This window comes from Ochotona princeps, chromosome 1 (assembly GCF_030435755.1).
Source record: "Ochotona princeps isolate mOchPri1 chromosome 1, mOchPri1.hap1, whole genome shotgun sequence".
Lineage (NCBI taxonomy): Eukaryota > Metazoa > Chordata > Mammalia > Lagomorpha > Ochotonidae > Ochotona > Ochotona princeps.
Genome location: NC_080832.1, coordinates 68,884,715 through 68,900,498, shown reverse-complemented (window position 1 = coordinate 68,900,498; position 15,784 = coordinate 68,884,715). Strand labels below are relative to the sequence as shown.

General features: G+C 41.3%; 1 pseudogene; it reads right to left on the bottom strand.

Moving 5' to 3' along the window:
• Window positions 1–1,605: 1,605 nt before the first annotated feature.
• Window positions 1,606–2,470, bottom strand: LOC101533479 (small ribosomal subunit protein uS3-like; annotated as a pseudogene).
• Window positions 2,471–15,784: the final 13,314 nt, after the last annotated feature.

The following is a 15,784-nucleotide window of genomic DNA, read 5'->3' as shown; positions in this document are numbered from 1 at the left end:
CTCTGCTTATGGCATGGGTAAGTAGGAGAAGATGGCTCAGGTCCTTGGGACCCTGCATCCATGTTGGAGACCTGGAAAATAGATTCATGGGGCTGCTGTCTGGCACTGTTCCAAATGACCGTTTAGATGTGATCATTATTAACTGGACGACCATTATCAGATCATTAACATCATTATTATCAGGTCAGACAAACACTGTGGAGGTTTTCTGAAATAATTTCCTAGAGTGCATTCCCCTTTATGACTCTTTTTTCCTTCTGGTCAACAAGATCTTCTTTACTTTTCTGAGATACCTGGGTTAACTCACTTGGATTTCCCGTTCATAAACTGAGGTTTGGCAAGGTCCCAAATCCTAGGGGTCCTGGCATTTGACTGCTTCCTTCAACTTCCCCTAGGAAAGTCATTGCAATTTATTTATTTTTTATTTTTTTTATTGGAAAGGCGGATATACATAGAGGAGTAGAGACAGAGAGGAAGATCTCCCATCTGATGGTTCACCCCCCAAGTGGCCACAACAGCTGGAGCTGAGCCAATCCGAAGCCAGGAGCCAGGAGCTCTTCCAGGTGTCCCATGCAGGTGCAGGAACCCAAGGCTTTGGGCCATGCTCCACTGCTTTCCCAGGCCACAAGCAGGGAGCTGGATGGGAAGCAGAACTGCTGGGATTAGAACCGGCTCCCATGTGGGGTCCGGGCGTTTGCAAGGTGAGGACTTTAACCACTATGCTATCGTGCTGGGCCTGCAATTTATTTATTTATTTATTTATTTATTTTGTGGGCAGTAAAGATGCAGTTTTATTGAAGGTCAGTTTTAAACAGAACTCAATCTTTGTTCTGAAGAGTTCCATAACAAATGCAACACATTTACATGCAATCAAGATAGTAAACAGAGGCTCCATGAAATGAAGCAGTTGGCACTTCAGCAGGGGAGATTCTGCCACCCATGGGAGTACTAGACTCTACTCCCTAGTAATGCCACAATAGTCAACAGCATATAAAGACAAAATGGTGAGCCCAGCACGGTAGCCTAGCAGCTAAGGTCCTCACTTTGCATGTGCTGGGATCCCATATGGGTGCTGGTTCTAATACCAGCAGCCCCGCTCCCCATCAAGCTCCCTGCTTGTGGCCTGGGAAAGCAGTGGAGGATGGTCCAAAGCCTTGGGACCCTGCACCTGCGTGGGAGACCCTGAAGAGGCTCTGGACTTCTGGCTTTGGATCAGCACAGCTCCAACCATTGCGGCCGCTTGAGGAGTGAATCAACAGACGAAAGATCTTCCTCTCTGTCTCTCCTCTATGTATCTGACTTATCAATAAAAAATAAAAAAACAAAACTTTAAAGAAAAAAAAAAGACATAATGGTCCTGCATCCTGGCCTCAGCCCTTGCCAGCTACCATCAGGAAGGGCTGTCTCTTGCACATCAGTCCTACAAGATTCCCAAGCCAACTCGTCCCCTTTTAAGTTCTCAATAAACTATTCAACCTCTTCAAAAATACAAACATTGGCTAAAAATGAAAAACCCAAAACCTTGACAGATGAACTATTCTTTATAAAACAATGGCAATTAGTGGGTCCAACAGGGTAAATAATGTCCACAGACCAACACCCTCCTCAGGCTTGAAGAGTGGCGGTCTAGTCAGGTTTTGTCTTTGTGCAAGATTTTATTAAAGATCCTTTACAACGTATCATCCAAACGCCATAGAGTTGCCAAGGAGACCCTGTTACGCTGTGGGGACTGGCTGAGGCATAGCAGGCGGCTCTGACGTCCCACCCTTCTGCTCTGAGATGGGGTGGTGGGCAGGATCTCATCTTTGGGTTCCACAATGCTCACGTGGTCAGGCAGGGGCTTCTTAGGACCAATCCTGCCACTTGGGTCCCAGGGCAGCATGATCTTCACTTTGATGCCCAGCACACCCTGTCTGAGCAGCACGTGGTGAACGGCTGTGTCAACATAGTAGTTCACGGGGTCCCCACTGTGGATCATCAGGCCATCCACAAACTTCATGGACTTGGCCCTTTGTCCTCGGAGCTTCCCAGAGACCATGACCTCACAGCCCTTGGCTCCGCTCTCCATGATGAACGGCAGCACGCCATAGCAGGCCCTCCGCACAGCAAGCCCTCCCAGGAGTTTGTAGTGCAGGGATTCTGCCTGGGCAATGGCACACAGGCCTCTAGTGGCCATCTTTTCTGCATACAACTCCACGCTGCCCTCGGGGAAGCCAAACCACTTCTGCACAACCGTGGTCAACTCCCAGATTTGTGACCCTTCTCGCCAAGCCCGTTCTGCGTCCTGGTGGCTAAAGTAATGATTTCTGTCCTCGTTGGTGTCACTCGGACCTCCACTCCGGAGTAGCCATCTTCAGCCAGCTCGCGGGTCAGGAACTCGTTCAGCTCGGCTTTGAAGACGCCATCGGCTACGAACTTCCTCTTAGAGAGCTGCACTGCCATCTTGACGCCGCTGGCAGCCGAAAGGAAAGTCAAATTTTTTTAAAATTCAGAAATTACTATCTCTTGGTGGAGCTTATACAGGTCTTGTTCTATTCATTACGATATCAGCAGCTAGGAAGCCCTGATCAGAGTACTTGGATTCGTTATACAGTTTGGGCTTCTGACTTAAGCTCTTGCCAGTGTAGACTCTCAGACACAGCAAGTGATGGTTCCAGTAGTTGGAACCACATCACTCATATAGGAACCCTGGACTAAGTTCCCTGCTCTGATTCTGTCCTCGCTCAGCCCAATCCTGTTCATTTTGGGCATCCGGAAAGTGAGCCAGTGGATGGGAGCCTGTTAAATTATCTTTCAGTCTTTTTGCTACATAAATAATTATAAATAAATTTTTAAAAAGAATACTAACATTGGGAAACCTAAATATGTAATATATATGCATATTTGCTTCACATTGACGTTTTTGACATTTGCACTCTTTCCTTAAAGAGTTTCTTGACAATTTGAATATCTAAGTATCCATATTTCTCCATCCCTCTTTTGCACAATAACTATATATATTTTGTCCCTGTCTTCTTCTTTCAGATGTTGGCAATCCAGGCTCATGGGGACTCAGTGTTTCTTTATTTCTGTAAGGCACTTTTGGAACGTTTTCTGGATAGCTGTAGACACTATCACTTCTCCCAGGAACATCATTTTTGTTATTCTTCTTTTGTGTTTTTATTTCCATGGAAAAGAAAATCCAGTGGATGCAAGTGTCAGCTCAAATTTTACTAATTCTGCACATCCTTAAAGAAGCAGCAGTAACAGGGCCCGGTGGCGTGGCCTAGCGGCTAAAGTCCTCCCCTTGAATGCCCTGGGATTCCATATGGGAGCCGGTTCTAATCCCAGGAGCTCCACTTCCCGTCCAGCTCCCTGCTAGTGGCCTGGGAAAGCAGTTGAGGACAGCCCAAAGCTTTGGGACCCTGCACCCACGTGGGAGACCCGGAAGAGGTTCCTGGTTCCCGGCTTCGGATCGGGGTGCACCGGCCGTTGCGGCTCACTTGGGGAGTGAATCATCGGACGGACATCTTCCTCTCTGTATATCTGACTTTGTAATAAACTGAATAAATCTTTAAAAAAAAAGCAGCAGCAGTAACAAAAATATGTGAAATAAAACATTGAGTTGAATAAAACGTGTGTACTAGCTGTGCAGACTTTGGAAAGCTACAGTGCTTCTCAAAACCTTAAGTTCCTTTTCTTTGAAGCCAGTATAATATAACACTGTATGGGATCCTGGGAAGAGTTATATGAGATCACTCAAGTGAAAGCATTTTATGAACTTTAAATTGCTTAGAAATTTTGTTTTTATATTTCCTCATTATCCCTTGTTGCGTATCATAAAGAGTGGACGAACAAAAAAATCCCAGCATATGATATAATCACAAATATCAATCAACCATTTCTCATTTATAAGATGAGTAAGAGTAAGGTGGAGCTGTAAGGGACTGGTGTGGTATAGTGAGGCAAGCTGCTGCCTAAAATGCTGACATTCTGTATGTACGCTGGTTTGAGTCCTAGCTACTCCACTACTGATTCAGCTCCCTGCTTATGTGCCTGGGAAAATAGTGAAAAAAAAACAAAAAACAAAAAAACGCTCAAGTGCTTGTATTCCAGTCACCCATGGGGGAGATATGGTTGGAGCTCAGGCTCCTCCTGCCTTTGACCTAGTCAAGCACTAGCCAGTGGGACCATTTGGAGAGTGAATCAGCAGCTGGGAAATTTTCTCTCTCTTTCTGTAACTCCGAAAATTATGCCCATACCTTGAAGAAACTATTCCTTAGAGATTTTAATTATAAGGACTCAAGAGTTAGGCATCTCATCTTTCAGGACCTATCCTGACATCGTTCTATTCTGAATTTGCCTGCTTCCAATCACCCTGCTTCTCTAGCTTTTACTTGCATCAGCTATCCCAGAGAGAACGATCCTTCATTTTCAATGATTTCCTTTATAGTTAGAAAAAAAGAAAACATTAGCATTTGGAGACAGAGAAACTATTCTGTGTGTTTTGGATGATTCATAATCATTTGGACCTGTAGCCTCCTCCATGGTACAAACCCTTCTCCAAAAGTATTCCAAGGACAGTGCAGTGCTTCATGCTGTTAAATTGATTTCGCTTTGTTTCCCTCTGGTGATTTTTCTCCTCTGTTTTAGTTATTTTCTAGATTGTCTGCTTGGGAAGCAGGCTTGAAGGTTGACTTCATCTTTGAGTAATCAGCATAGCCTTGAGCTGAAATCCATTATTTGGCTGGTGTCGATTATTTGGATATGGAAAAGTCTGCTTAAACCAGGAGCAGGTGCTCGAATAACTACACAAAAGGATGGGGAAAAAAGATGGGAGTATTGGAAATCGGGGGTGGATAAACACTAAGAAACACCAAAATTCCATAGGAGCACTGCTTTATTTTCTGGCTTCCCCTTTTATAATCCAGTTCCCTGCTAATGGTCAAGCTTTTAGATCTCTGATACTGATGTGGGAGACCCAGAAGAAACTCCTGGCTCCTGGCATCAGCTTGGTCTAGCCCTAGCCACTGGGGGTATCTAGGGAATTAACCAGCAGATAGCTCTCTCATTCTATGTTTCTTCCTTTCTTTTTATAATACTGACTTCCAAGTAAATAAAGAGAAAAAGAAATAAATTGGAAATGTGGGTGTACAGGCTTTGGTATTTGTCTCTAGTTAATTAGATTTCCAATTTGGAATGGATCAGGAAAGAGGTGACTGGGAAGAATTTAAGAAGCTTCAAAATCTTTGTTGGACAATGGTTAAACTTACCAAACGAGCCTGTGAACTTATATTGAGATTGCATATTTTTGGATGATTTTTCCCACATGTTTGGGGGCTTCTCGGTTACAGGGCTTAGGGATAACACTTACTTGATTGTTTTCTAATGGTGAGGAGCTCACGTCTACCAAGGTGACTTATAAAAGCATCATAATGCCTTTGGCTTCCACTGCCTCCTTCTGAGAAACTGTTCTAATTTTGCCAAATGAGTTGAGGAGACGAATCTGTATGAAACTTATTCCAGGTTTTCCTTGCTGAAAATTATGTTCATTCTTGTTATGAGCGTCTGAAGATAAAAATATGAACCAATTGCCATCTGTTAAGTATATTCTGTACATTTTGAGAATATATTAGAACAGTACCTTGCATATTGAATTTATGTTCCAGAGATGGGGTGGCCTCATCTGTCTCAGATGTCACGGCACAGCCAGGATGCCTAAGAGTAATGAGGCCACCCTTATCTTGTACAGATGAATTCAATTTCCTCTCTATTGTAACGTCATATTGGATTCACTTGCTTCTTATTTTTACTTTTAAAGGTTTCCTACTGCTTCAAGCTTTTTTCTCTGTCACCACTAATACAAAACATCTCTCAAAATTATCAGCTTTGGGTTATTTGCCTTACTAAGTTTCATGAATGCCACAAACAGCTAAGTGGAATCCGCAGATTAAAACTGTTTTTAGTATATGAATGTCACGCAGTGGTAAGATAACATCTGAAGTCCACCTGGTGAATCTGTCATCAGAGAAATTGTCTATTTGATGCAAGTTGTGTTTTTGTTTGTCTTACATATATCCAAGTAGCATGTACAGTCCTACAGTAATGAGAACCAGCCTGCAAACTGTACATTAAGGAAGCATAAGTCACAGCACAGCACTGCTCAAATTTGAACCGAACTGGAGTAGCAACAGATTCTGTGAGAAAAAGTCTCCCCTCTTTGCTGGTGTCTTCTTTAGAGAAACAAGACCATGTTTCCACATTATATTTACCTAATGGATAGGCCTCAGTCTACTAGATGAGATATAAAATAAATTAAATTCTATGGCAGGTGAGCACCTCAGGGGCACTGTGGAGTGTAACACTATGTTAATAGTCTCCAAGACCACTGCATGAGCTGTGCAGAGCTATCTTCAAAATTAGCTTTATAGGCCACCTGCAGACTTCACTTTTGCTTCCCTAATCAAAACTGCAATCCTAGGCAATTTAGCAAAATATTAAGTAAATAATTGCTTCAGAATATTTTAGGTTTAGGGACACAAATCTTATTCATTTTAGGTGCTTGTTGATACTAGGATGCAGGGAGGTTCCAACCTTGCAATTTCCGTTTAGGGTGAGATCTATTACTTTAAATTCTTAAAAATTAAATTCCTTCTGCAGACATATGTAACAGAATACTTAGCTAAATTATAGTGGAAAGAGGATCTGACTTCAGAGGTCTGTGCAGTACACACTCAGGATCGAGATGAAGACTATGTAACGAGTTCCGGGGTTGTGGCGTGCATCCATGTATGCTTACGAATGTGCACTACTTCTCTGGGGACTTTGTTGTTGTTATGCTCTTCCAAACTGATGCCTTCTGACACTGAGCACCAATTGGGATAATAAGAACCTTGTGATGGGTGCGCCTTGCAACAGCAGGCTGGGTGGAAGGGACTTCCTCATCATTCCCCGCAAGTGCAAGTCTGGCAGTCTCCACAACAGTGTTTTGGACAGTAATGATAACCAACAGGGTGTGCTATGTGTGAAAAGAGAAGCATTTGCATTTTGAAATAAGCGCTCTGCTTTTGGACATAGCCACTCTACAATGTCAAGGTTTGGTTTAGATTCTGCTTAGCTTCTTTTAGTGGCTTCATTTATCCCTTCCTGGTTCCCATAGGATTGTGGAGGTTTCTTTATCTCCTTCCACTGTCACTCCTTGAATGGAAGCGTATGTATTATCTCTTAAATCCCTTGATGCCTACTCTTATTTTTAACACTTGTTTGAATTAGTCATGTTAGATTATTAATCCCTGTTCTGTGCCTCTAAAATGGTGCAAAGATTTTCAAAATAGTTTTTAGGATCTCTATAATAGCATGCAAGTGTCTGTCATCCTATATTTTAGTCTCACATGATTATTAAAACCTATAAATTGGACACTATTGTTATCTTCTACAGCCAGTGCTTAGTTAAGTGTCCCTTCTTGACTGTCACCCTTTGCTTCTCATCTTGCTTTTCTGCAACGCAACCTTTCTGTACCTGTGTGTTAATGGTAATTGTGCTGAGTTTCATAATCTGAAAATGCTACTTTAATTACTTTCCCATGATGGTTTGGCTGGCCTTAGGATGCTGAGTTGTTCAATATTTTCCTACTTTGTATTATTTTCTCTCTCTTTTTATCCCCTGGCTTCTATTACTGTTTTTAGGAAGTCCTCAGTGGTATAGTATCGATTTCTAGGCTATTGATACTTTTTTTAAGTAAATAATAATAACGATAAATAGAATATGTTTTACTGCTTTTGGAAGCAAATTAGCAAGAGCAGGGTTGAAAGAAGAGTAGCCAGGAATCAGACTGGTACCCATATAGGACACAAGAGTCACAGATACACTATGCTATCTCCTAATTATTTATTTAAAAAAATTATTTATTATTTAAGAGAGGAGGAGGGGAAGAGAATCTCATATCTGCTTCTTTGCTTATCAAATGCCTAGAGAAGTTGTGGACTGTGATTTGGTCAAGTCAAAGACAAGAGCCAAGAATTCTATCCAGGTGTGTCATGTGGGTGATAGGAACCCCGTTGCCTGCACTTACCATCGCTAATTCCCAGGGTGCAAGCTGAAATGAAGAGCTGGAGCTAAGCATTGAATTCAGGCCCTCTGTTGTGGGACACAGTTATCAAAGCTCAATGCTCACACCAATATTTATTTTAAATATATTGTATCTGCTGTGCTTTGGTTCCACTATTAGATGCCTAAGTAAAATCTACTTTTGTTTATCCTGTTTAGGACTTATATAATGCCTTGGGAAGAAATGTTTCTGTTGCCTCTCTAAAATTTCCACCATCCATTGGTTATGTTTACAATATTTTCCCTGTCTGCTTAGCACTTGTATCATCTTTATTTCATATCTTTAAACTTGTTTTAGCACACTTTAATAAGTGTTGTGTAAATAAATTCATAAAAGTGTGAAATTATGATTTTAATATGCCAGTCACAGCTTTTCTAATGAAACTGTAACTGTCTAGTATTTTATATAAATAAACATATATCAATCATGATAGAAAAGTTCACCTACGTTAACTCTTTTGTGCACTGGCAGTACCATACACCCTATGGAGTGAGAGAGGCCGCTGTGGCATGTCATTGAGTCCTTCCTCTGAGTTATGAATGGGATTTTATTCACTGATTACCTGAGGTGGTTTCTGAAAGGTTCTGTATGTTGCTGGGGAATGACCTGATTCTGGAATCTTTCTCTGTCATGGAAAGGAAGGTGATACTCTACATTCCTGGAAATGCTGGCCAAGGGGAGTGCTGGAAGGGGTCAGAATTGGGAGGTTCTTGGTTCCAGAGAGGCCTTTGTCCATCTCTCCACTCGAATGGTTTATGGAAACAAATGCCTTATGTAAACACAATGTGTCAGTGTTACTCTTCTGAGGAAAATGTTGAGTAAAGCAAACTTTTCTAAAGTTAGCCTTTCTTAAGTTAATAAAAGAAGTGCCACACTATACCAACTTACCACTGTTGAAATGAGCTAAAGGTGGAAGAAATTTATAGGCTGACTTAAAATGCTTTGCTTGATTAGAATATTCACACAATGTGCTAATTGAGGAAAAGGATAATTCCTCAGTCTAATTCCTTCTCCAACTGGGATATTATGACTATTTGAAACACTAAGGAGACTATGATATGCTAATAGCTTTAAATTGGTTCACACTCAAATTTCTAGATGTTTAGCGAAACTGAACATACTTTACAGTAATTGGCCTCTTCTGTAAATGTGGCCTTGGGTACCACTTCTTGTGCGGAACTGCCACTTTCACATCAAGGGGTGGTGGGCTCCAAGCCTAGTCACCTCCGTGTGCCCTGAGCCCTGGCTCTGTGCCATCTCACTAAGGGACTAACTGCTTGGCTGCTCTTAATTTGGTCTTTAGTGGAAAGTTATGCTTTTAAAAATTATGAAAAGGGTCATTAATGCTCAAGAAAGTAAAATTTGGGCCAAGATGAAAAAAAATATAAAGATTCCAGTAAATCACAGACACCTAAAAGGAACTCTAGATAAGAAACAAACACAAACGAATCTGACTCCATCATAATGGGCTGTGTTTGGCTTAAGGTGTAATGTATACATGAATATTTCAACTAAGGGATTAAAGAATAACAATCAGGTTCAGAATAGCTTATGCTTTGCTTGGGTTTTTTGTTTGTTTCTTTTTGAAAGCTTATGAATTCAATGGCAGTTCAAGGGAATACAAATTAACACAACAGACCTTTTGAGAAACGGCTGTCTCTGCTCTCAAACAAGGAATATCAGAAATAAAAATGATTAAAAAAATAAAACTAAAGCCTAAAAATGAGAGTGTTGATGTGTCATGTTAAAAAAGAGGAAGGTGGTTAACAATCCCTTAGCTTGATGTCTTACCCCCACCTACAGTGGACGCTATGTTTGTATTTGAGATGACAAGGTAGCCATAAGGGCTTCCATGTTGTGATGTATTAAATGATGGGCAAGTCACAGATGGAGTAGACAGGAAGTATTATTATTTTTTTTTTTCTGGTGAGCAAAGCAGAATAGATTCAAGTAAGAAATGTCCTGCTGGGGTAGTCGAGTGGGGTAGAAGAGAGAAAGCCCTGAGAATCTAGTTGAAGTGGGTTCCTTTTTTGCACTGTGCAGTGGGTGGAGAAAAACCTGTCGTAAGGCAGGAATTGCAATCCTATCTAACCTGCTCAGGATAAAACAAAAAAGCTGTCATAAGGGTAGGATAGGTAACTTCTTTTTGTTCTCATGATAAAACTAGAAACTCCGAAGAATGGACCACTGCCTCTTTGCTATTCTCATGGTAAAGCTAGAAACTCAGGAGAGGTCCCGGAATTCTTAATGCTATGCCACTGTACTCAGTGTCAGAGGATTCACTCCTCAGGTGTCACTGAGCACCATAACACAGGGACAGTGACAGTGTACAACACAGACCTGTACATAGACCTTGCTTAGAGTACTTCCCTCGCCTTCTGCTGAAAAGTTGAGTAGCCTGCTCCTCTTTCAAGAGAGAGGGACATATATTAGTTTGTCAAGACTGCCAGAACAAAATATTTTGACAGATGGGCTAATAGGTACTTAGGGTCTGATTCCTGTTGGAATGAGAAAAGGGGAAGTCTTTTTAAAAGCTTGCCTCTTCCCAGAAGCTGTCTTTGGAAAGACAAAGCACCAGTCCTACTCCTGAACTTCTAGTTAGGTCTTGAGAACAGCAAGGAGGCAGCAATTCCACCCTTCTGAGTTCCCAATTTTATCACAAATAGAAGTTACCTTGGCACTGTTTCTAATGGCTTTTATGTTTTTACCATGAGATAGCCAGCCAGGATCATAGTTCTGGCTCTTTAAGCTTTGTCCCCACCCTACAGTGCATTGTTAGCCGCTGTTCTACTTGTTTTTTTTTCTTCCCGAAAATTCCTAAAATTGTGCTTTAGAGTACATCATCACCATTTTCTGGGTCTTTTCTTGGAGCCCCTTCGTGGTTGATATAGCAAGACATTTTCTGACTTAAGTCTTATTTTGCTCACTGCTTTATCCATATGGAAATTTACTTTCATATGAGACGAGAACCAAGGTAATCTTCTTTGTGTCATTTTACCCATAACAGTTTTATAAACAGTTTGGTGTAATGGACGGAAATTCATTTTCTTGTAGTTATGGGATCAAGGTTTTGTTTTGTGTTGAGATTTGTTTGTTTAAAGGATGGAGCAATAGAAAAAGAGTGATCTTCCATCCACTGGTTTCCTCCCCAGATGCTTGCAACAGCTGGGCCTGGGCAAGGCTGAAGCCAGAAGCCAGGGACTCCATCTACATCAGTGGTGGGGCCTAGGCTCTTGGACTATGATCTGTTGCCTTCCCAAATGCTCGCAGAGAGACAGATCGGAGGCAAAGCAGTACAGGCATTGCAAGTGTAAGCTTCATTCTTTTTTTGTAAAAAAAATAACTGGAGGGTAAATATTAATATTAGTAAGGAGAAGAAAATTATAAGGTTTTAAAATAGTTTTTTCAGCATCCTCAAAATAGAATTCAGGAGTCCTGATCAGATATCAAGTGCTTGTGGTGATTAAACAATGATGGCATTAGTTAGTAATAATATAGTACTACTGAACAAAAACAAAAACTCTCCAATAATGAGGGATTCTTGTAATAGGAAAGAAAATCTGTCATGTTTCTGTATCTACAGAACAAAAAATTGTGGTGAAATTGTATCAGCCAGTTTTGAGGACTTGAGTATTTCTTATTGTGCAAACAAAACGCCTTTGGAACTAATTCCCCACAATTCATCCCAACATCTACACTATGTATCTGACACATTGGGAAAAGGTTCATTGCCTCAGCCAATTATGGTTAGTGAATAATTGATAATACAGTCACAGATTAAGATCCAAAAATTTGAGAAGCTTGAAAAGATGATTCTTGGGCTTAGTATGCTATCCTAGTGGCTAAATCCTTGCCTTTCATTAGCTGGGATCCCATCCAGGCTGCTTTACTTCCCATCCAGCTCCCTGCTTGTGTCCTGGGAAAGTAGTCGAGGCAGGCCCAGTCTTGTGACCCTGCACCAGTGTGGGAGACCCGGAAGAAGCTCCAGGCTCCTGCCTTTGGATCGGCTTAGCTTCAATTGTTGCAGCTACTTGGGGAGTAAAGCAGTGGATGGAAGATCTTTCTGTATCTCCTCTCTCTGTATATCTGCCTTTTCAATAAAAATAAATAAATTGTTTTAAAAACATTATTTTTGATTACTAATGAGAGAGAAACATGTGGACTTAGGTGGCTAGTGCAGAGCAATCAGTTTGGAAGCCTCACTTTCCGGCCTATGTAATCCCTTCTGCCCACCTGTTAATCAAGTGATGCTTACTTCTCATTACCTGGGACCTAAGGAGTGTGTGTATGCGTGCATGTGTGTGTGTTGCATGTGTGTGTGGCAAGGGGTGCGGAGGGCAGTGTTGTATAATCACTCCCTTTTCAATCTGCTTAAAGGCTCATGCTGAGAGGTAGCTGTCCCTCTTTTTTTTTTTTTTTTTAAGATTTTATTATTATTAGAAAGCCGGATATACAGAGAGGAGGAGAGACAGAGAGGAAGATCTTCCGTCCGCTGATTTACTCCCCAAGTGACCACAATGGCCGGTGCTTGCTGATCCGAAGCCGGGAACCAGGAACCTCCTCCGGGTCTCCCACATGGGTGCAGGGTCCCAAAGCCTTGGGCCGTCCTCGACTGCCTTCCCAGGCCACAAGCAGGGAACTGAATGGGAAGTGGAGCTGCCGGGATTAGAACCGGCGCCCATATGGGATCCCGGGGCTTTCAAGGCGAGGACTTTAGCCGCTAGGCCACGCCGCTGGGCCTGCCTCTTTTTCTTCTCTCCCTATTGATGCAGAGGACTGAAGGTCCCAATCTCTCTGCCTTATCTTTTCCTTTTCTGGCCTGCTGTCCCTGAACGTGGCCCATGTATGTCTGTGTCCCTCACCTTCTGGATTAACCTTAGCACTTTCTTAAGCTGTGTAGGTGCCTGTGCTAAAATACTTTTTGAAGTCAGGAACCTAGAAAGAAGATATACATTAGGCCTTAACCTAGACCACAAAGCCACCACTCATTCAGTCTCCAATGCCCACAATGACTGGCAGTGGGTCAAGGTTGAATACTGGAATTGGAACTATCATTCAGCTCTCCCACATGAGTGGCAAGAACTCAGTTACTTTCCCCTTCAGCAATGCCTCCTAGATGCTACATTGGCAGGAAAGTGGATTCAGGAGCCAGAGGCAAAAATCTAAAATAGGTTTTCTAAGGTGTGATGTGAGTATCTCAGCTACTAAGTTGAAAATGCCCACTCCTGAAAGACACATTTTATATGAGGGATTGAAGATGACCTAACTATCTGCATTTTACTTTTAAAACACATGGTCTTTTCTTGTTTTCTTTGGAGGGTCCAACCTTCACAGTAGGATTGGATATCATTCACTCTGACATGGCCTACTGGGCACTTTAATCTACTTCTGTGTACCTTCAGCTTTGCATGTGCAAAGTACCCTGATGGAGGATTGGTTTAGGTATAGTGGCTTAAACAGAGGCCAAAGGGGAAATGTATGTTGTTAATTAGACTGTACCTTTGCAAACTCCAGAAGAGAAGGAGGAGGATATTTTTTTAAAGGTCAATGTTTGCATCCTCTCTGGCCAACTGAGGAGTAGGAGCTGTTTGCATTAGCACATAATGCATGCTCCTTAGGTATACAATAGTGTTCTCATTTTATCTTTTATAAGAAAATGGAAAGTAAAAATGAAATAAAATGGAATGTATGGTTAATATTGGAAGCATAATTTTATTATTCTCAAGAAATGCAATCTTCTAGACCAAGTTTTATCTCAATAAAAATTATTGGCAGTAAAAACCAAAGAAGTAAGATATTTGTTGGAATCCTTTGGATACAAATGTATAATAAAGCTTTGGTAAACTTCTCCCTCTCCCAGTTCTTATCAACTACACATTGACTTACTTTGTTTGTTTGTTATTAAACTGGTGTTACAAATAGATAACATTTCCCAAGTGTTAGTAATCATAATTTGGTATGGTAACTCATGGCATGCATGGCTTCAAACAGAAATTTGCCTTTAAAATGACATGCATATATCTCCCAAATACTTCACTTCTTGTTTTTATGAGCATTATGGAAAAATACTCTAGAATGAATGTACACACGATTTGAATGGCAATGTTATTAGCTCTGATTTTTATACAGTTTCTCATCTACTGATCTCAAAATGCATGGTAAATGTTGACTTGTTTTGTGCACAATTCTACTTATTTCCTGTATTCTTGTTTCCTACATGGAGAAAGTCAAATGAGGTATTTAGGTACGATTTTAAGCAAATATCTCTGAGTATTTGGAAAGACTGCCAAGAAAACATTCAGTTCTTCCCTGACTTTCTGGTTGCTATGGTAGTGCCCATTCCAGGCTTTTCCCCAAGAAAGAAGACAAAATATCTCATACAAAGGGTTTACAGTGTATGTAAAGTAAAATGGCAAAGCATAGCTATGTCAATACCACTTATGGAGAAAAAATTTTTAAAAAGACCCCATTCTGAAAATCAATAGGAAGGGAGACAAAATCAAGATAAATGGGCAAGGGAGAGTAGGAAACCAGGATAACAAATGAGTGGAATCTTCACACAGACCTGCTTGAGTGAGCAAAAGTAAACAATTACTCACTGAATGTGTGTTTTTGCCCAGTAAGTTGGGTCAACAGAGTCTGATAAGAGGAAGAAAGGATAAACTGTTGAGGCATAAAATAAAAAAAAAATGTTTATCTGAGCATTTATCACCCCTTGATCTAATGTGGAATTCATAGATGGAGCCTGGTGCACAGCAGGCTCAGCTCTTGGTTTATACATAGCTTCAGAATCGTTCAGTAAACCATAAAACATGTTTTCTCACTTCTCTGCTTGGATGATTTCAGAGCTGCTCTCCAGGGACCAATTTCTCTAATGGCGAGATCTAATTCAATTGTGTGTTCACTCAGTTCAGAGGGAAGATGGGGGAAGGACCAGTACTGCAGATGCTGTGTTTGAGGCTAGCGGGATGGGGAATTGTGTTCTGGGGGATAAGGAGAATATGTGTGTTACTTCTCAATCAACAGTTGTTGTGCAAGTGTCCTGATATCTCTTACTCATCTAACTCAAGTGGAAGCCCTCTGTACAAGAATTATAAACATCTGACCTAATTTAAAAACAACATTAGAAGCCAATGTGATGACAAAGTGGGTTAAGCCACCACCCAAGATACTGGCCTCCCTGTTTTAGAGCACCAATTTGAGTTCTGGCTATTCCAGCTTCCTGTTAATGGACCTAAGAAGGCAGCAGGTGATGGTCCCAGTGCTTGGGCCCTGGCCACTCAGGTGGGCCATCAGGATAGAGTTCAGGGCTCCTGGCTTCAGCCTGGCTTGGCTGCAACTGTTGCATTATTTGTAGAGTGAATGAGTGGATGGAAGCTCTCTTTCTCTCTGTGTCTCTTCCTCTTTCTGTGTCACTCTACCTACCTTTTAAATAGATTAAATACCATTATAAAAAAAAAACTACATTGAGGGTGGGCTTTGTGATAAAGTGAGTAAATCTGCCAACTGTAATGCTGGCACCTATATGTGGGTGTTATTCACATTTATAAAGCTTTATTTATTTATATTTGACAGGCAGATCAGATTTATAGAGAAAAGGAGATACACAGAGGAAGATCTTTCCTCTGCTGTTCACGCCCCAGATGGCCGCAATAGCTGGAGATGAGATGATTTAAAGCCAGGAACCAGAAGCCTTC